A 21,196-nucleotide genomic window follows, 5' to 3' on the forward strand; every position below is an offset into this window, starting at 1 on the left:
ACTGTCATGGCCGTCGGGGATGCGATTCGCACAGCGGGACGCGCCCGCTCGCGAATCGCATCCCAGGTCACTTACCCGTTCCCGTCCCCTGCTGTCATGTGCTGGCGCGCGCGGCTCCGCTCTCTAGGGCGCGCGCGCGCCAGCTCCCTGAGACTTAAAGGGCCAGTGCACCAATGATTGGTGCCTGGCCCAATTAGCTTAATTGGCTTCCATCTGCTCCCTGCCTTTATCTGACCTCCTTCCATGCACTTCCTTGCCGGATCTTGTTGCCTTGTGCCAGTGAAAGCGTTTTGTGTGTCCAAAGCCTGTGTACCAGTACTACTGCTATCCACCCTGACTACGAACCTTGCCGCCTGCCCCCGACCTTCTGCTACGTCCGACCTTGCTTCTGTCTACTCCCTTGTACCGCGCCTATCTTCAGCAGCCAGAGAGGTTGAGCCGTTGCTAGTGGATACGACCTGGTCACTACCGCCGCAGCAAGTCCATCCCGCTTTGCGGCGGGCTCTGGTGAAAACCAGTAGTGACTTAGAACCGGTCCACTAGCACGGTCCACGCCAATCCCTCTCTGGCACAGAGGATCCACCTCCTGCCAGCCGGCATCGTGACAGGTACTCCGATGCTTAACGTTTGGAACAAACTGTTCCGAACGCTGGAGTTGGCGTTGGGAGCTCGTAATGTCATAGCTCTGACCCCTCATGATGTCACGCCCACCCCCTCAATGCAAGTCTATGGGAGGGGGCGTGACAGCTGTCACGCCCCCTCCCATAGACTTGCATTGAGGGGGTGGGTGTGTTTTCATGAGGGGCGGGGCTATGACGTGACGAGCTGCCGCCTCCAGTGTTTGGAACAGTTTGTCCCAAACGCTGAGCTGGGGAGTACCCATTTAACTCATCTCACCCTGTTTGGACAAGAAGGAACGCTGCCTTTGATCCAAAGAACACCATCCCCACCATCAAACATGGAGGTGGAAACATTATGGTTTGGGGTTGTTTTTCTGCTAAAGGAACCGGATTAAAGTCACTGCATTAAAGGAACGATGAATGGGGCCATGTACTATAAATGTTGGGTGAGAACAGCCGGGACATTTTACACGGCCAAGGCAACAAAGGAGTGGTTCCAGAAGAAGCACGTTATGGTCCTGGAGCGGCCGAATCAGTCTCCAGACCTTAATCTATTAGAAAATCTGTGGAGGCGCTGAAGGTTAATCTGCCAAAGATCCACCTCAAAACCTTAAAGAAGATGTCCAGCGCTTACGAAATTCATCCCCTATCCGCAGGATGATTGTGGGGGGTCTGACTGCTGGGACCCCCTGCCATCACCTGTACAGGGCCCAAACTGGGCTGCTGTGTGTGACGTTTCAGCGGTTGGACCCCTCGTGATCAGACATTTATTTACATTTTTTGACTTGGAGAGGATTCACAAAGAAGAGTGGAATAAAATCCCTCCTTAGATGTCGGCACATGTGGGGCCAACTACAAGAAACGTCTGACCTCCGTGATTGCCAGCAAGGGTTTATCCACCAAACACTAAGTCATGTATTGCAAAAGGGTTAAATACTTATTTCACTGAGTATAATGCAAATCCATTCAGAAGTTTTTTTTATATGTGTTTTTATAGTTTTCTTTTTTTTTTGTTATTTTGCCTCTCACTGTTCAAATAAACCGACTATTAGGAGTATAGACAATTAAAGGGGTTATCTAGTAAAAAACGTTTTATATATATATATATATATATCAACTGGCTCCAGAAAGTTAAACAGATTTGTAAATGTGGTCTATTAAAAAATCTTAATCCTTTCAGTACTTATGAGCTGCTGAAGTTGAGTTGTTCTTTTCTGTCTAAATCCTCTCTGATGACACGTGTCTCGGGAACCGCCCAGTTTAGAAGCAAATCCCCATAGCAAACCTCTTCTACTCTGTGCAGTTCCTGAGACAAGCAGAGGTGTCAGCAGAGAGCACTGTTTCCAGACAGAAAAGAACAACTCAACTTCAGTGGCTGATAATTATTGGAAGGATTAAGATTTTTTAATAGAAGTCATTTACAAATCTGTTTAACTTTCTGGAGACAGTTGATCTAAAAAAAAAGTTTTTTTCCTGGAATACCCCTTTAGCAAATGTAGAAAATCAGCAGGGGGTTAAATACTTTTTTCCTTTGCTGTATGTTGTGCTACAGTTGGCACTATATATTTTTTGGGCTCAGCTGTAAATGTCCTTATTTATTGTTTATACTATATACTGTGATACCGCTAGAGATGGCCCACTATATTGTCAGGGCCTGTTGGTACATAGTGTTTGGCGCAAATATTCGCACTTCGAATTTTTATCGCGAATATCGAAAATTAATGAATATTGCAAATATATTCATTATATATTTGAAATAGCGAATATTCGCTTTTTTCGCATATGCGCATATTCCTTCTTTTCACTTGGGGGCCAATTAGAATGATGCAAATACTTGTCAGGGGTTATCAACAACATCCCTAGCAACCAATAGTAAAGTTGCCCACCCCCTCACTGTTTTCTTCCTCAAATACATGAATATGCGAATATAACGAATACACGAAATTCGCAAATATTGAACGAATATTCGTCTATATATTCGCGAAATATCGCAAATTCGAATATGGGCAATGCCGCTCATCACTACTGGTACACTGTGATACTGCTGCAGCTGGTCCTGTATATCACAAGGGCACTGCTACACCTGGTACTGCAGCTGGTACTATGTATCACAAGGGCACTGCTACACCTGGTACTGCAGCTGGCACTATGTATCACAAGGGCACTGCTACACCTGGTACTGCAGCTGGTACTATGTATCACAAGGGCACTGCTACACCTGGTACTGCAGCTGGTACTATGTATCACAAGGGCACTGCTACACCTGGTACTGCAGCTGGTACTATGTATCACAAGGGCACTGCTACACCTGGTACTGCAGCTGGTACTATGTATCACAAGGGCACTGCTACACCTGGTACTGCAGCTGGTACTATGTATCACAAGGGCACTGCTACACCTGGTACTGCAGCTGGTGCTATGTATCACAAGGGCACTGCTACACCTGGTACTGCAGCTGGTACTATGTATCACAAGGGCACTGCTACACCTGGTACTGCAGCTGGTACTATGTATCACAAGGGCACTGCTACACCTGGTACTGCAGCTGGTACTATGTATCACAAGGGCACTGCTACACCTGGTACTGCAGCTGGTGCTATGTATCACAAGGGCAGTGCTACACCTGGTACTGCAGCTGGTACTATGTATCACAAGGGCACTGCTACACCTGGTCCTGCAGCTGGTCCTGTATATTACAAGGGCACTGCTACACCTGGTACTGCAGCTGGTACTATGTATCACAAGGGCACTGCTACACCTGGTACTGCAGCTGGTACTATGTATCACAAGGGCACTGCTACACCTGGTACTGCAGCTGGTACTATGTATCACAAGGGCAGTGCTACACCTGGTACTGCAGCTGGTACTATGTATCACAAGGGCACTGCTACACCTGGTACTGCAGCTGGTACTATGTATCACAAGGGCACTGCTACACCTGGTACTGCAGCTGGTACTATGTATCACAAGGGCACTGCTACACCTGGTACTGCAGCTGGTACTATGTATCACAAGGGCACTGCTACACCTGGTACTGCAGCTGGTACTATGTATCACAAGGGCACTGCTACACCTGGTACTGCAGCTGGTACTATGTATCACAAGGGCACTGCTACACCTGGTACTGCAGCTGGTGCTATGTATCACAAGGGCAGTGATACACCTGGTACTGCAGCTGGTACTATGTATCACAAGGGCACTGCTACACCTGGTCCTGCAGCTGGTCCTGTATATTACAAGGGCACTGCTACACCTGGTACTGCAGCTGGTACTATGTATCACAAGGGCACTGCTACACCTGGTACTGCAGCTGGTACTATGTATCACAAGGGCACTGCTACACCTGGTACTGCAGCTGGTACTATGTATCACAAGGGCAGTGCTACACCTGGTACTGCAGCTGGTACTATGTATCACAAGGGCACTGCTACACCTGGTACTGCAGCTGGTACTATGTATCACAAGGGCACTGCTACACCTGGTACTGCAGCTGGTACTATGCATCACAAGGGCACTGCTACACCTGGTACTGCAGCTGGTACTATGTATCACAAGGGCAGTGCTACACCTGGTACTACATCTGGTACTATGTATCAAAAGGGCACTGCTACAACGGATACTGCAGCTGGTACTATGTATCACAAGGGCACTGCTACACCTGGTACTGCAGCTGGTACTATGTATCACAAGGGCACTGCTACACCTGGTACTGCAGCTGGTACTATGTATCACAAGGGCACTGCTACACCTGGTACTGCAGCTGGTACTATGTATCACAAGGGCACTGCTACACCTGGTACTGCAGCTGGTCCTGTATATCACAAGGGCAGTGCTACACCTGGTACTGCAGCTGGTACTATGTATCACAAGGGCAGTGCTACACCTGGTACTGCAGCTGGTCCTGTATATCACAAGGGCACTGCTACACCTGGTACTGCAGCTGGTACTATGTATCACAAGGGCACTGCTACACCTGGTACTGCAGCTGGTACTATGTATCACAAGGGCACTGCTACACCTGGTACTGCAGCTGGTACTATGTATCACAAGGGCAGTGCTACACCTGGTACTGCAGCTGGTCCTGTATATCACAAGGGCAGTGCTACACCTGGTACTGCAGCTGGTACTATGTATCACAAGGGCAGTGCTACACCTGGTACTGCAGCTGGTCCTGTATATCACAAGGGCACTGCTACACCTGGTACTGCAGCTGGTACTATGTATCACAAGGGCACTGCTACACCTGGTACTGCAGCTGGTACTATGTATCACAAGGGCACTTCTACACCTGGTACTGCAGCTGGTACTATGTATCACAAGGGCACTGCTGCACCTGGTACTGCAGCTGGTCCTGTATATCACAAGGGCAGTGCTACACCTGGTACTACAGCTGGTACTATGTATCACTAGGGCACTGCTACACCTGGTACTGCAGCTGGTACTATGTATCGCAAGGGCACTGCTACACCTGGTACTGCAGCTGGTACTATGTATCACAAGGGCACTGCTACACCTGGTCCTGCAGCTGGTCCTGTATATTACAAGGGCACTGCTACACCTGGTACTGCAGATCGTACTATGTATCACAAGGGCACTGCTACACCTGGTACTGCAGCTGGTACTATGTATCACAAGGGCACTGCTACACCTGGTACTGCAGCTGGTACTATGTATCACAAGGGCACTGCTACACCTGGTACTGCAGCTGGTCCTGTATATCACAAGGGCAGTGCTACACCTGGTACTGCAGCTGGTACTATGTATCACAAGGGCACTGCTACACCTGGTACTGCAGCTGGTACTATGTATCACAAGGGCACTTCTACACCTGGTACTGCAGCTGGTACTATGTATCACAAGGGCACTGCTACACCTGGTCCTGCAGCTGGTCCTGTATATTACAAGGGCACTGCTACACCTGGTACTGCAGCTGGTACTATGTATCACAAGGGCACTGCTACACCTGGTACTGCAGCTGGTACTATGTATCACAAGGGCACTGCTACACCTGGTACTGCAGCTGGTACTATGTATCACAAGGGCACTGCTACACCTGGTACTGCAGCTGGTACTATGTATCACAAGGGCACTGCTACACCTGGTACTGCAGCTGGTACTATGTATCACAAGGGCACTGCTACACCTGGTACTGCAGCTGGTACTATGTATCACAAGGGCACTGCTACACCTGGTACTGCAGCTGGTACTATGTATCACAAGGGCACTGCTACACCTGGTCCTGCAGCTGGTCCTGTATATCACAAGGGCACTGCTACACCTGGTACTGCAGCAGGTACTATGTATCACAAGGGCACTGCTACACCTGGTCCTGCAGCTGGTCCTGTATATTACAAGGGCACTGCTACACCTGGTACTGCAGCTGGTACTATGTATCACAAGGGCACTGCTACACCTGGTACTGCAGCTGGTACTATGTATCACAAGGGCACTGCTACACCTGGTACTGCAGCTGGTACTATGTATCACAAGGGCAGTGCTACACCTGGTACTGCAGCTGGTACTATGTATCACAAGGGCACTGCTACACCTGGTCCTGCAGCTGGTCCTGTATATCACAAGGGCACTGCTACACCTGGTACTGCAGCTGGTACTATGTATCACAAGGGCACTGCTACACCTGGTCCTGCAGCTGGTCCTGTATATTACAAGGGCACTGCTACACCTGGTACTGCAGATCGTACTATGTATCACAAGGGCACTGCTACACCTGGTACTGCAGCTGGTACTATGTATCACAAGGGCACTGCTACACCTGGTACTGCAGCTGGTACTATGTATCACAAGGGCACTGCTACACCTGGTACTGCAGCTGGTACTATGTATCACAAGGGCACTGCTACACCTGGTACTGCAGCTGGTACTATGTATCACAAGGGCACTGCTACACCTGGTACTGCAGCTGGTACTATGTATCACAAGGGCACTGCTACACCTGGAACTGCAGCTGGTACTATGTATCACAAGGGCACTGCTACACCTGGTCCTGCAGCTGGTACTATGTATCACAAGGGCAGTGCTACACCTGGTACTGCAGCTGGTCCTGTATATCACAAGGGCAGTGCTACACCTGGTACTGCAGCTTGTCCTGTATATCACAAGGGCAGTGCTACACCTGGTACTGCAGCTGGTACTATGTATCACAAGGGCAGTGCTACACCTGGTACTGCAGCTGGTCCTGTATATCACAAGGGCAGTGCTACACCTGGTACTGCAGCTGGTCCTGTATATCACAAGGGCACTGCTACACCTGGTACTGCAGCTGGTACTATGTATCACAAGGGCAGTGCTACACCTGGTACTGCAGCTGGTCCTGTATATCACAAGGGCAGTGCTACACCTGGTACTGCAGCTGGTACTATGTATCACAAGGGCAGTGCTACACCTGGTACTGCAGCTGGTCCTGTATATCACAAGGGCACTGCTACACCTGGTACTGCAGCTGGTACTATGTATCACAAGGGCAGTGCTACACCTGGTACTGCAGCTGGTCCTGTATATCACAAAGGCAGTGCTACACCTGGTACTGCAGCTGGTACTATGTATCACAAGGGCAGTGCTACACCTGGTACTGCAGCTGGTCCTGTATATCACAAGGGCACTGCTACACCTGGTACTGCAGCTGGTACTATGTATCACAAGGGCACTGCTACACCTGGTACTGCAGCTGGCGCTATGTAATGTGACGGTCTTGCTGTTTGCTGGCACTAGTAGATTGAGAGGGCAGTGCTGTAGTTGGCATTAGACACTGAAAGGACAATCCAGCTGGTACTATATACTGTGAGTGCCCTGCTGTATGTTGTAGTACTGCTGTAACATGCTCTTAAAGGGGTACTTTACCCATAGGATAGGGGATAAGATGTCTGATCGAGAGGGTCCCGCGATTGGGGACCCCCGTAATCTCCCTGCTGCACCCGGCGTTCGCTTAGAGCATCAGGTGCAGCGCCGGTGGCTTGCGACATCACGGCCACGCCCCGCTCGTGACTTCTCGGCCATGCCCCCTCAATGCAAGTCTATGGGAAGGCTGTGATGTCCGTCACGCTCCCTCACATAGACTTGCATTGAGGGGGAATGGCTGTGATGTCACAAGCGGGGCGTGTCCATGACGTTACAAGCCTCCATCCCACATCGCCAGTCATCCGGCACGGAGCGAAGTTTGTGGGGGTGGGACCCCCGCGATCAGACATCTTATCCCCTCTCCTTTGGATAGGGGATAAGATGTCTAGCAGCGGAGTACCCCTTTAATATTGTGAAAGCTCTTGTGTAGCTGGGATCTTGTGAGGGAACGGCTCTAGATGGCAACTTCATGGGCTTTAGACATCTTGTAAATCCTGGACCTATGAGAAGACGTCATTGGTTGTGGGTAATGAACTCTCATGGATTGTACATGGTACATTCTACCGGGTGCCTGATGAAGCTGCAGAGTAAAACGCGTTGCCTGATGGTCCATTAAGGTTACTGCTATTTTACGCCATGTGGAGTTCCCGTATGGCGTCGTGTTTTGAGGATGTGTCACGGGATTAGCGGGTTAGCAGGCCTCCTCTTTCTGTACTTACTTTGGCCACATGTGACACATTCTGGGGAAACCTTCTCAGAGGTCGATGGAGTCGTAACGTTCGGGTGAGGAAAGCGGAAATTTTCTAAAACATTATATTGTGTAAACTTTACAAAGATCCATCTCCTGTAGTTTTCCACTTTAACATATTTGAAGGTGAGCAGGCAGCTCAATAATAGTTGTCTGTCTAGAAACGTGTAGCTGGGGGGGGGGGGGGGTCCGACCGCTGGAACCCCCCCCCCCCCCGTTATCTCCAAAATGGGGCTGAACTCTTCTCACTGAGTGTTCCGTCCTCCACCTTCTGACATGAATTAGTCTCTACAGTGACAACCCACTTAAGTCACTCACCGACGGCAGCAGTGTTCCTCGCTTCCTGTCCTGCTCGCTGATTGGCTATCACTGAAGAGACCAGTCTGGTCCCATTCTAGAGATTTTGGGGGGCAGTGGATAAAGGATATGTTTTTTTAAAGCTGGATAACCCCGCTAAGTTCTAATTAGTAACTTGTCAACTGTTACGCCGAGTGCTCCGGGTCCCCGCTCCTCCCCTGGAGCGCTCGCAGCATCCCCTCATTCGCAGCGCCCCGGTCAGACCTGCTGACCGGGTGCGCTGCAATATCACTCTCAGCCGGGATGCGATTCGCGATGCGGGAGGCGCCCGCTCGCGATGCGCATCCCGGCTCCCGTACCTGACTCGTTCCCCATCTGTCTTGTCCCGGCGCGCGCGGCCCCGCTGCTTAGGGCGCGCGCGCGCCGGGTCTCTGCAATTTAAAGGGCCACTGCGCCACTGATTGGCGCAGCAGGCCTAATCAGTGTCATCACCTGTGCACTCCCTACTTATACCTCACTTCCCCTGCACTCCCTCACCGGATCTTGTTGCCATTGTGCCAGTGAAAGCGTTTCCTTGTGTGTTCCTAGCCTGTGTTCCAGACCTCCTGCTGTTGCCCCTGACTACGATCCTTGCTGCCTGCCCTGACCTTCTGCTACGTCCGACCTTGCTCTTGTCTACTCCCTTGTACCGCGCCTATCTTCAGCAGTCAGAGAGGTTGAGCCGTTGCTAGTGGATACGACCTGGTTGCTACCGCCGCTGCAAGACCATCCCGCTTTGCGGCGGGCTCTGGTGAAAACCAGTAGCAACTTAGAACCGGTCCACCGACACGGTCCACGCCAATCCCTCTCTGGCACAGAGGATCCACCTCCAGCCAGCCGAATCGTGACATGTCTATATAATATCTTATCATCTATCTAATAACTTGTCTATATAATATCTTATCATCTATCTAATAACTTGGCTATATAATAACTTGTCATCTATCTAATAACTTGTCAATATAATAACTTATCATCTATCTAATAACTTGTCTATATATATAATATCTTATCATCTATATAATAACTTGTCTATATAATAACTTATCATCTATCTAATAACTTGTCTATATATATAATATCTTATCATTTATCTAATAACTTGTCTATATAATAACTTATCATCTATCTAATAACTTGTCTATATAATAACTTATCATCTGTCTAATAACTTGTCTATATAATATCTTATCATTTATCTAATAACTTGTCTATATAATATCTTATCATTTATCTAATAACTTGTCTATATAATATCTTATCATTTATCTAATAACTTGTCTATATAATAACTTGTCATCTATCTAATAAATTGTCTATATAATATCTTATCATCTATCTAATAACTTGTCTATATATATAATATCTTATTGTTACGCCGAGCGCTCCGGGTCCCCGCTCCTCCCCGGAGCGCTCACGGCGTCTCTCTCCCTGCAGCGCCCCGGTCAGTCCCGCTGACCGGGAGCGCTGCACTGACATGGCCGTCGGGGATGCGATTCGCACAGCGGGACGCGCCCGCTCGCGAATCGCATCCCAAGTCACTTACCCGTCCCGGTCCCCTGCTGTCATGTGCTGGCGCGCGGCTCCGCTCTCTAGGGCGCGCGCGCGCCAGCTCTCTGAGACTTAAAGGGCCAGTGCACCAATGATTGGTGCCTGGCCCAATTAGCTTAATTAGTTTCCACCTGTGCACTCCCTACTTATACCTCACTTCCCCTGCACTCCCTTGCCGGATCTTGTTGCCCTTGTGCCAGAGAAAGCCTTTCCTTGTGTGTTCCTAGCCTGTGTTCCAGACCTCCTGCCGTTGCCCCTGACTACGATCCTTGCTGCCTGCCCTGACCTTCTGCTACGTCCGACCTTGCTCTTGCCTTATCCCTTGTACCATGCCTATCTCAGTAGTCAGAGAGGTTGAGCCGTTGCCGGTGGATACGACCTGGTTGCTACCGCCGCTGCAAGACCATCCCGCTTTGCGGCGGGCTCTGGTGAAAACCAGTAGCTACTTAGAGCCGGTCCACCGACACGGTCCACGCCAAACCCTCTCTGACACAGAGGATCCACCTCCAGCCTGCCGATCCGTGACAGTAGATCCGGCCATGGATTCCGCTGAGGTGCCGCTGTCAAGTCTTGCCGACATTTCCACGGTGATTGCCCAGCAAGCCCTAAAGATCACCCAACGAAATCACCAGCTGGCATACTTGACCACCGAGACACAGCAACTTCAGTCACAGATACAGCAGCTGCTGCCGCAGATACAGCAACTTCAGTCTCAGACACAGCAGCTGCAACAGCAACAACCATCTCCTCCGCCGGCTCCTGCAACTCCTCCGCAGCGACCGGCCGCTCCTAACCCCTGCTTGTCCCTGCCGGACAAATTTGATGGGGACTCTAGACTCTGCCGTGGTCTCCTGCCTGGGAAGGCCCTGCCATGTGCCACACCGCTCGGAGCACCTCTCTCACAGTATCCTTTGCAATCCACCCCTGTGCCTCCCGCCGAGGAGGCTATGCAAGTGGATCGGTCTCGCCTGACCCCTGAAGAGAGGACTCGCCGCAGAAAGAAAGATTTACTTCTATACTGCACTGTGCGTTAGCGCACAGAACCCCTGCTCTTGAGCATGGAACTTTTTGTTTTGCCCAAATGCTCCTCTGAACTCCTCCTCGGTCTGCCATGGCTCCAACGCCCATCTTCTGCCCTTGTCTGGACCACCGGGGAGATCATGAGCTGGGGTGCTTCTTGCCAAAGAAAATGCCTCACGTCTGCTCCCAGTCCCGTCAGTCAAACCTCTGTGTCTCCCCCTTTACCTGGTCTCCCCAAGGCCTATCTGGACTATGCTGTGTCTCCTCCTCACAGCCCCCGTCCTGTTAACACTCTGCCCCGTGCCAAGCTTGACCCTCTTCCCTCCCTCCCCACCCCCACGCCTTCTTGTGTGCCCGCTGTTGATGAGGTTTCCCGGGGCTTCGCCACCGTCTGGAAAAAGACTCTAAAATTCCTCATACTAGCCTCATCCCGGGTGAAGAAGCTTGCCGGAAAAAAGAGAAGAGCTCCTCCTGTTTTCGCGTGGCTCTCCGCCAAGTATATCCGCTTCCGTGTCCCCAGTTTTTATCTGGGACCACGTTACCTTGGACCCTTTGAAGTTAAATACCTAGAGGAAGCCTCTCCGGTCTCCGGGTCCTCAGACGTCTTCCGGATTAAAGAATTTTCAGGTCCCAAAAAGAGGGGGAGACCCAAGGGGGGGGGGTACTGTTACGCCGAGCGCTCCGGGTCCCCGCTCCTCCCCGGAGCGCTCACGGCGTCTCTCTCCCTGCAGCGCCCCGGTCAGTCCCGCTGACCGGGAGCGCTGCACTGACATGGCCGTCGGGGATGCGATTCGCACAGCGGGACGCGCCCGCTCGCGAATCGCATCCCAAGTCACTTACCCGTCCCGGTCCCCTGCTGTCATGTGCTGGCGCGCGCGGCTCCGTTCTCTAGGGCGCGCGCGCGCCAGCTCTCTGAGACTTAAAGGGCCAGTGCACCAATGATTGGTGCCTGGCCCAATTAGCTTAATTAGTTTCCACCTGTGCACTCCCTACTTATACCTCACTTCCCCTGCACTCCCTCGCCGGATCTTGTTGCCCTTGTGCCAGTAAAAGCGTTTCCTTGTGTGTTCCTAGCCTGTGTTCCAGACCTCCTGCCATTGCCCCTGACTACGATCCTTGCTGCCTGCCCTGACCTTCTGCTACGTCCGACCTTGCTCTTGCCTTATCCCTTGTACCATGCCTATCTCAGCAGTCAGAGAGGTTGAGCCGTTGCCGGTGGATACGACCTGGTTGCTACCGCCGCTGCAAGACCATCCCGCTTTGCGGCGGGCTCTGGTGAAAACCAGTAGCTACTTAGAACCGGTCCACCGACACGGTCCACGCCAAACCCTCTCTGACACAGAGGATCCACCTCCAGCCTGCCGATCCGTGACACTTATCATCTATCTAATAACGTGTCTATATAATATCTTATCATCTATCTAATAACTTGTCTATATAATATCTTATCATCTATCTAATAACTTGTCTATATAATATCTTATCATCTATCTAATAACTTGTCTATATATATAATATCTTATCATCTATCTAATAACTTGTCTATATAATATCTTATCATCTATCTAATAACTTGTCTATATATATAATATCTTATCATCTATCTAGTAACTTGTCTATATATATAATATCTTATCATCTATCTAATAACTTGTCTATATATATAATATCTTATCATCTATCTAATAACTTGTCTATATATATAATTTCTTATCATCTATCTAATCCCCTCCATTCATGTTTATGGGAGGGGGTGTGACAGCTGACATGCCCCTCCCATAGACACGAATAGAGGGGGATGTGGTGTAATGTCGCGAGGGGAGTGGCTGTGACGTAACGATCACGGCCACCTGCTCCAAGCGTTCTGAACAAAATGTTCAGAACGCTGCGGCACGGGAGTACCCCTTTAAATTTCATTTGGTACAGGTAATCACCTAATTAGTATCTCATTAAAGGGGTACTCTGCTGCTCAGCGTTTGGAACAAACTGTTCCAAACGCTGGAGCCGGCGCTGGGAGCTTGTGAAGTCATAGCCCTGCCCCCTCATGATGTCACACCCCGCCCCCTCAAGGCAAGTCTATGGGACGCTGTCACGCCCCCTCCCATAGACTTGCATTGAGGGGGCAGGGTGTGATGTCATGAGGGGCGGGGCTATGACTTCACAAGCTCCCAGCGCCGGCTCCAGCGTTTGGAACAGTTTGTTCCAAACGCTGAGCAGCAGAGTACCCCTTTAAGTAAAATGAGACTGGAATGTCTATGGAATAACTTCTCTTTCCAATAATGTGTGTATATAATAACATGATGTCTGTCTAATAACTCGTTTATGTGATAACGCGATGTCTATTAACGTCTATCTAATTGCTTATTTATATAATAACATGTGGAGATAATAACTTGACGTCTATGTTATAATCCGTTTATGTAATAACTTGATGTCTATGTTATAATCCGTTTATGTAATAACTTGATGTCTATCTGATAATTTATCTATATAATAACTTAAAATATTTCTTACAGCTTTTCTATCTAGTAACTTGTCCTCCGTCATAAGTCACGTCAAGCTAAGGCTGGGTTCACACTACGTATTTTGCCGAACTGTTTTCAATCAGTTTTTCTAAAGAAAACCGTATGGCAAAAAAAAAAACGGATGGAAACGTATGGGAAAAAGTAAACCGTATGCGTTTTTAAAAGTGCATACGGTTCTGTCCGTTTCTATAAAAAAAAAAACATAGGTTTTTGAAAATTTTGTCCATTTTTAATGGGAGCGGTGTTGGGTGGGGACTTGCGCATGTGCAAAGTAAAAACCATATACCGTTTCCCATATGGAACCGTATACATGTGCATTTCCTATTGATGTCCATGTTAAAAAAAAAAGTGTGCGGTTGCGTACGGTTCGCTTGCAATACGTTTTTTCCCCCCGTACTCAAAACCGTGGTTGTTCACGGATTTGTCTCCAACCGCATACGTTTTTTTTTAAACATAGGAAACGCACATGTATACGGTTCCATATGGGAAACGGTATACGTTTTTTTCTTTGCACATGCGCATTTGCATCCTGAAGTCACCACCCAAGACCACTCCCATTAAAAATGGACAACATTTTAAAAAAATTTATGGTTTTTTTTCTTCTATAAAACAGACGGAACCGTATGCCCTTTTTAAAAAAGTTTACGGTTTAAAGATGCATGCGGTTTACTTTTCCGCATACAGTTCCATCAGGGTTTTTTTTTTTGCCATACGATTTTCTTTAGAAAAACTGATTGAAAGCAGTATGGCAAAAAACGTGGTGTGAACCCAGCCTAACAAGGAGAGTGCTGGAGAGAAGATGTAACCTAACTTGTTGAAAACCTCTTTTACCAATTGGGTTTGCATTGTCAAATTTGTAATAAAGCTAGACACCCCGATCAGCCATAACATAAATGATAAGCGCAATAAATAACATGGACTTTGTGGGGACAATGACACTTGAAAAAAGTGTAAGGATCCGCGCAACTCTGACAAGGGCAGAATTGTGATGTGTACATGATGGGGTCATCTCCAGAATGGCCGGTCTTGTGGAGTGTTCTGGGTATGTCGTCGATATTACCCGCCAAAAGTGCCCCAAGGAAGGACAACTGGGGACAGGATCATGGGGCTCAAGGCTCATTGATGTGTGTGGTGGGTGAAGGCTAGCCCGTCTGATCCCAAAAAAAGGGAGATGCTGTAGATCACAATGATAAAAAAAAGTCTACTGGTTATGATGTAATCCAGTGAACTTCGTAAATAACAGGGAATTCTCAGGCTTTGACCGGAACAAAGAGGCATCAGGTAGGTAGATTCAGGTAAAAAAGCTTTATTCAGCCAAGATGCAACGCGTTTCACTGCGCTTGGGCATCAGGTAGGTAGATTCAGGTAAAAAAGCTTTATTCAGCCAAGATGCAACGCGTTTCACTGCGCTTGGGCATCAGGTAGGTAGATTCAGGTAAAAAACTTTATTCAGCCAAGATGCAACGCGTTTCACTGCGCTTGGGCATCAGGTAGGTAGATTCAGGTAAAAAAAGCTTTATTCAGCCAAGATGCAACGCGTTTCACTGCGCTTGGGCATCAGGTAGGTAGATTCAGGTAAAAAAAGCTTTATTCAGCCAAGATGCAACGCGTTTCACTGCGCTTGGGCATCAGGTAGGTAGATTCAGGTAAAAAAAAGCTTTATTCAGCCAAGATGCAATGCATTTCACTGCGCTTGCGCAGTGAAACGCGTTGCATCTTGGCTGAATAAAGTTTTTTTTTACCTGAATCTACCTGCCTGATGCCTCTTTGTTCCGGTCAGCTCCTGAGAATTCCCTGTTATTTACGAAGTTCACTGAATTACACAAGTTCTTATGGGAAGGCTGCAGACGGATAGATAAATCTTCTTTTCTACACGTGCTAAACATTGGTGTGTATGTCGGTACACAACCGGACCGGGTAAGAGACCATCGGTATCCCCGTCCATGTCCGGCATTAGCACGTGTGATCCTCCACATGGAGCGCCTCTGCTTTGTATTTTCTGCTGGTTATGATAGAAAGGCGTCACACACAGGACAATGCAACTTGCTCTGTATGGGTTAATATAACTGGACACCGGTCAGAAGGTCAATGCTGCCCCTATCCACCCCGAAAGTGTCTACAATGGGAACATAAGTGTCAGAACTGGACCATGGAGCAATACCAGGAGGCTTCTTTTGTTGTTCTACGATAGTGTAGTAACAATTTGCCCTCATGGCCCCATCATTGCCCCATGTCTTCCGTAAATTGTCTCCAAAATAGTGGATCATTCTTTATCACACAGTCAAGGAGGAACTTAGACATGAAGCATACAGTTAGAACAATCTTTCAGACAGCCCAAAATATGCAGATTTTTCTTTGTCCGCCCCTAGTTTATACCTATGTGTTCATGACCTTGGTGGCCAACGGAGAAACTATCTTTCCTTTCTGTGCAGCTTTAAAATAAGTCTTAAAGGGGTTCTCCGGGGCTTACACATCTTTTCCCCTATCCAAAGGATAGGGCATAAGATGCCTGATCGCGGGAGTCCCACCGCTGGGGACCCCCCGGGATCTCGCACGCGGCACCCTGTTTGTAATCAGTCCCCGGAGCGTGTTCGCTCTGGGTCTGATTGCCATCGACCACAAGGCCGGCGGCGTGTGACGTCACGCTCCGCCCCTCAATGCAAGCCTATGGCAGGGGGCGTGACAGCCATCACGCCCCCTCCCGTAGGCTTGCATTGAGGGGCGTAGCGTGACGTCACACGGGGGGGGGGGGGGGGGAGGCGTGACGTCACATGCCGCCGGCCTGGTGGTCACCTGTAATCAGACCCGGAGCGAACACGCTCCGGGGACTGATTACAAACGGGGTGCCGCGTGCAAGATCACAGGGGTCCCCAGCGGCGGGACTCCCGTGATCAGGCATCTTATCCCCTATCCTTTGGATAGGGGAAAAAATGTGTAAGCACCGGAGAACCCCTTTAAGAAGAACTCTACCAGTGACAGCTACTAACAAACTTAAAGGGGTAATCCACCTCAAGACATGCGGGGGTCCCGTCGCTGGGGACCCCCGTGATCTTTCTGCTGCACTCATCGTTCCTGTAGAGCGTTGGGTGCAGCACCGGAGCGCCCGAGGCTTGTGATGTCACGGCCAAGCCAAAGGCAATGTGAGGCTGCCGAAACGTAGCTCACTATGGAGTGAATAAAGACACCACTTTTTCACCTACTTGGAGAGCCACTGCTTCTACTTTGCTATATATGTGTGTATATATATATATATATATATATATATATATATATACTGTTCACCTGATGAAGGGGTTCCTAATTCCTGAAACACGTTGGTTTATACAAATATAGACAAATACCTGCGCTTCCCATATGGGGTCAGACCAAGGGTTCTAATTGCTGCCTAATATAATATTATAGCTCCCTGCTTCTATATATGAATCAAATATATGAATTAAAAAACAATTTAAGTATTTATTGGCACTAAATAGAAACCCAAATTATGTAGGACATAAAGAATAAATAAGCTATGCAATGAATTATTTAGTTTTATTATTAAAATATAGATGTAAGGTGCAATAATCTGCTGTATGATCAATGATGCAACACGATGGTGTATGATGTGAATGCGCACATCCACACACTAAACTAAATTACTAAAAAGTATTTTGTGAGATGATATTACTAAACAAGCACAGTGATCTGCAGGTAATCAGATCTATGATATAAACAGGTATGTAGATCTATAGTTTTGGTTTCCACTGTGTATATATAAAGTGCAATGGTCTGCAGTTCACTCCTCTAATGGCCGTTTCTCGATTTCCTGATATTTCCGATATTTCTAAAAAATAAAATATGTAATTATAAATACCCTGACGAGGGTCGACGGGAGGAGCGGACAACGATGGAATGTTTAGTGGAACAATGCAGGAAAAATGCATAAAGTATACGGTAGAAGCATTCATCTATGGAGATAGCCGGGAGCTATAAAAGACAAGTAGGATCAGATCGTGATCATCCCAGACGAAGGAGACAGAATGTTTCCGAAATGCGTCAGAGGTTGTTTGGTCCTCTCTTTAAACTGTAGTGACGTCACGCAGTAAGATCAATCACTGTAACCGGACTCCAGAGGGTAAGGAACAGTAGAGACGCCACCGTCCGGGGAAGTCTGCCGCTCCTACCCAATTGTGCATCGCATCACCGTCATCTATCCACCATTTCACGAACTCCAGGGGAGGAGGAAACCTGATTACTGTAAATACAGGTATATGGGAACATTGTAACATAACACCGGGGGTATAGCGCATTCAGAAACGCTGCATTTGCAATCGCCCGTTTTGCTTATGTGTACTGATAAGGATGACCATTATGATTTTGATTACTGATCAATATATTAAAAATAGATATATGGTAATATGCTGCAGAAAAACATTATTTTCCTTATGAGACATTTCAGCTTGCTAACTTGCTGACCAAGAAGATGAAGACCTTGGAACGAGGCCAGAAGAAGCAAGATAAGAGGCTGAAAGTTGGAAGACAAAATATTTGAAGAGATATAGGCTGTGTAGAAGGGCAGATATATCCGGAATTTTCTGTTAGAATAGGGGGATGGTGAACTACGGCCAAGAAAGAAATGAATGTTTAATATGCTAATATATACAGACGCAATACTCAAATAACCAATCAAAATATAACATGATGATTTTGACATGATAACTAACCTCCCCTTTTTGTCAAATGTAAAAACCAATGTACTTCCGTGTAATAAACTGAACTTCTGGGGACAGGTCCCCATCTTTCTACGGCAGAACATAGCAACCTTGGAGGGTTTCATAATAGTTATAATCACAATCCTTAAGTTGGGTTTGTACATCCATCGTTGTCCGCTCCTCACGTCGACCCTCGGCAGGGTATTTATAATTACATATTTTATTTTTTAGACTGAGAAACAGACATTAGAGGAGTGAACTGCAGACCATCGCACTTTATATACACAGTGGAAACCAGAACTATAGATCTATATACCTGTTAATATCATAGATCTGATTACCTGCAGATCACTGTGCTTTTTTAATGATATCACCTTACAAAATACTTTTTAGTAATTTAGTTCAGTGTGTGGATGTGCGCATTCACATCATACACCATCGGGTTGCATCACTGATCATACAGCAGATTATTGCACCTTATATTGTATACATTGTGATGACTCGCTCTTGCAGATAGGTGCGGTTGCAGTAAAGAGGCAAGGAGACAGTGCTCTTTAAATCAAAGTTCAGTGTTTTATTCACACTCTGCACACGGCAAACAGTCTTTAAAAGCAGAACAAAGGAAAATGTAACAAAAGTCCACCTATATTCCTTTGTTTAAACCTGAGTCCATGCCATGGACCATGCGGCATCAAGCAAGTCTTTTCCAGGCCTCCAGCTAGGCTGTTCAGCAGCTTCCACACTTGAAGAAACCACAGGGAAGAACACCACTCTCAGCTCTCTGGCACTGTGAGCTGCAACTAGCAAACCCCCCTCAGCTGGTGAAGCAGCCTAGCTTTAAAGGGGTATTCCAGGAAAAAACTTTTTTTTATATATCAACTGGCTCCAGAAAGTTAAACAGATTTGTAAATTACTTCTATTAAAAAATCTTAATCCTTCCAGTACTTATGAGCTCCTGAAGTTGAGTTGTTCTTTTCTGTCTAAGTGCTCTCTGATGACACGTGTCTCGGGAACCGCCCAGTTTAGAAGCAAATCCCCATAGCAAACCTCTTCTACTCTGTGCAGTTCCCGAGAGAAGCATAGATGTCAGCAGAGAGCACTGTTGTCAGACAGAAAAGAACAACTCAACTTCAGCAGCTGATAATTATTGGAAGGATAAATATTTTTTAATAGAAGTAATTTACAAATCTGTTTAACTTTCTGGAGCCAGTTGATATATATATATAAAAAAGTTTTTTTCCTGGATAACCCCTTTAAGGCCAACAAAAGGCGGTCTGGATTGTGGGGAATGACCCCATCCTACACTTTCCCAGTTCCCAGTAAGAGCCGTCCCGTATTGGCCTTCCAGCAATACTACGGCCACAGTGTCAGTCTGCATCGCAGCACAAACACTGAATAATACCGGCTCGTACGTCCCTGTGGCCTTGTAACACATATCACCCATCAACCACAATGCCCTTCACCTTCTCACAATATATATATTTTAATAATAAAACAAAATAGTTCCTTGCATAGCTTATTTATTCTTTATGTCATAAATTTCTATTTAGCGCCAATATATACTTATTATTACGTTGTGTTATACAGTTAATGCTTTCAATAGATGTCAGCAGTGATATTTAAAGGGGTACTCCGGCGCTAAGACATCTTATCCCCTATCCAAAGGATAGGGGATAAGATGCCTGATCGCGGAGGTCCCGCCGCTGGGGCCCCCGTGATCTTGCACGCAGCACCTCGTTATAATCAGTCCCCAGAGCATGTTCGCTCCGGGTCTGATCACTGGCGATCACGGGGCCGGAGCATTGTGACGTCACGGCCCCGCGTGACGTCACGCTCCGCCCCCTCAATGCAAGCCTATAGGCTTGCATTGAGGGGGCGGAGCGTGGCGTCACACAGGGGCGGGGCCGTGACGTCACAATGCTCCGGCCCCATGATCGCCAGTCATCAGACCCGGAGAGAACATGCTCCAGGGACTGATTGTAACGGGGTGCTGCGTGCAAGATCACGCAGCACCCCGTTACAATCAGTCCAGGAGCACGTTCGCTCCGGGTCTGATGACTGGCGATCATGGGGCCGGAGCAATGTGACGTCCCGCCGCTGGGGACCCCCGCGATCAGGCATCTTATCCCCTATCCTTTGGATAGGGGATAAGATGTCTTAGCACCAGGATACCCCTTTATTTCCTTCATTCCGGATCACTTACCACGGTTCACGTCAATACCCAGAAGGCTGCACCACTGATTTTTCATACCTGTATAAGTAGTTGCGTCTTTCACACAGGTGAGCGTGCCCCATTGCGGGGTTGAATCTAACATCACACTTTTGCCTTTGCGTATAGACGAATTGCCCTATGAGGAGCTCTGCGGTCTTTCCACCTACTTTAGTTATATCTATCAGTAAGAAACACACGGGGGGGGGGGGGGGGCTATTATGAACGATAAAGTCAGTCTCTGAGCCGAGGTGCGCTCTCCAAACATCGTACACGTCAGCTTTAGAAAACCCAGACAAACGTCACCTAGAGGGAACAAAAAAGTGCCAGGTAAGGTCGGCTGCCACCCTGAGGTCTCTACAGATGAGCCGATGACTCTGCCGAAATGTCTCCCTCTCCTGAAGTACGTTTCTAAAAAAAGCGATATTGACCCTTATTGGGAGCGCACACGGAACCAATCATATGCATCGCCTTTTACGTATTGTCTACCACACTATGAGAGAGCTGAAATGATACTTCATTGTCAGCAAAGTAAGACTAAAAAGTATAAGGAAAGGAGTGGGGTTTAATTCGGTAAGTGATAACATGCCTCCTGTATGCAGTATCCCAGATTTTACGCCTCTTTGCATGGAATAACCTGT

This window comes from Hyla sarda, chromosome 4 (assembly GCF_029499605.1).
Source record: "Hyla sarda isolate aHylSar1 chromosome 4, aHylSar1.hap1, whole genome shotgun sequence".
Classification (NCBI taxonomy): Eukaryota; Metazoa; Chordata; class Amphibia; order Anura; family Hylidae; genus Hyla; species Hyla sarda.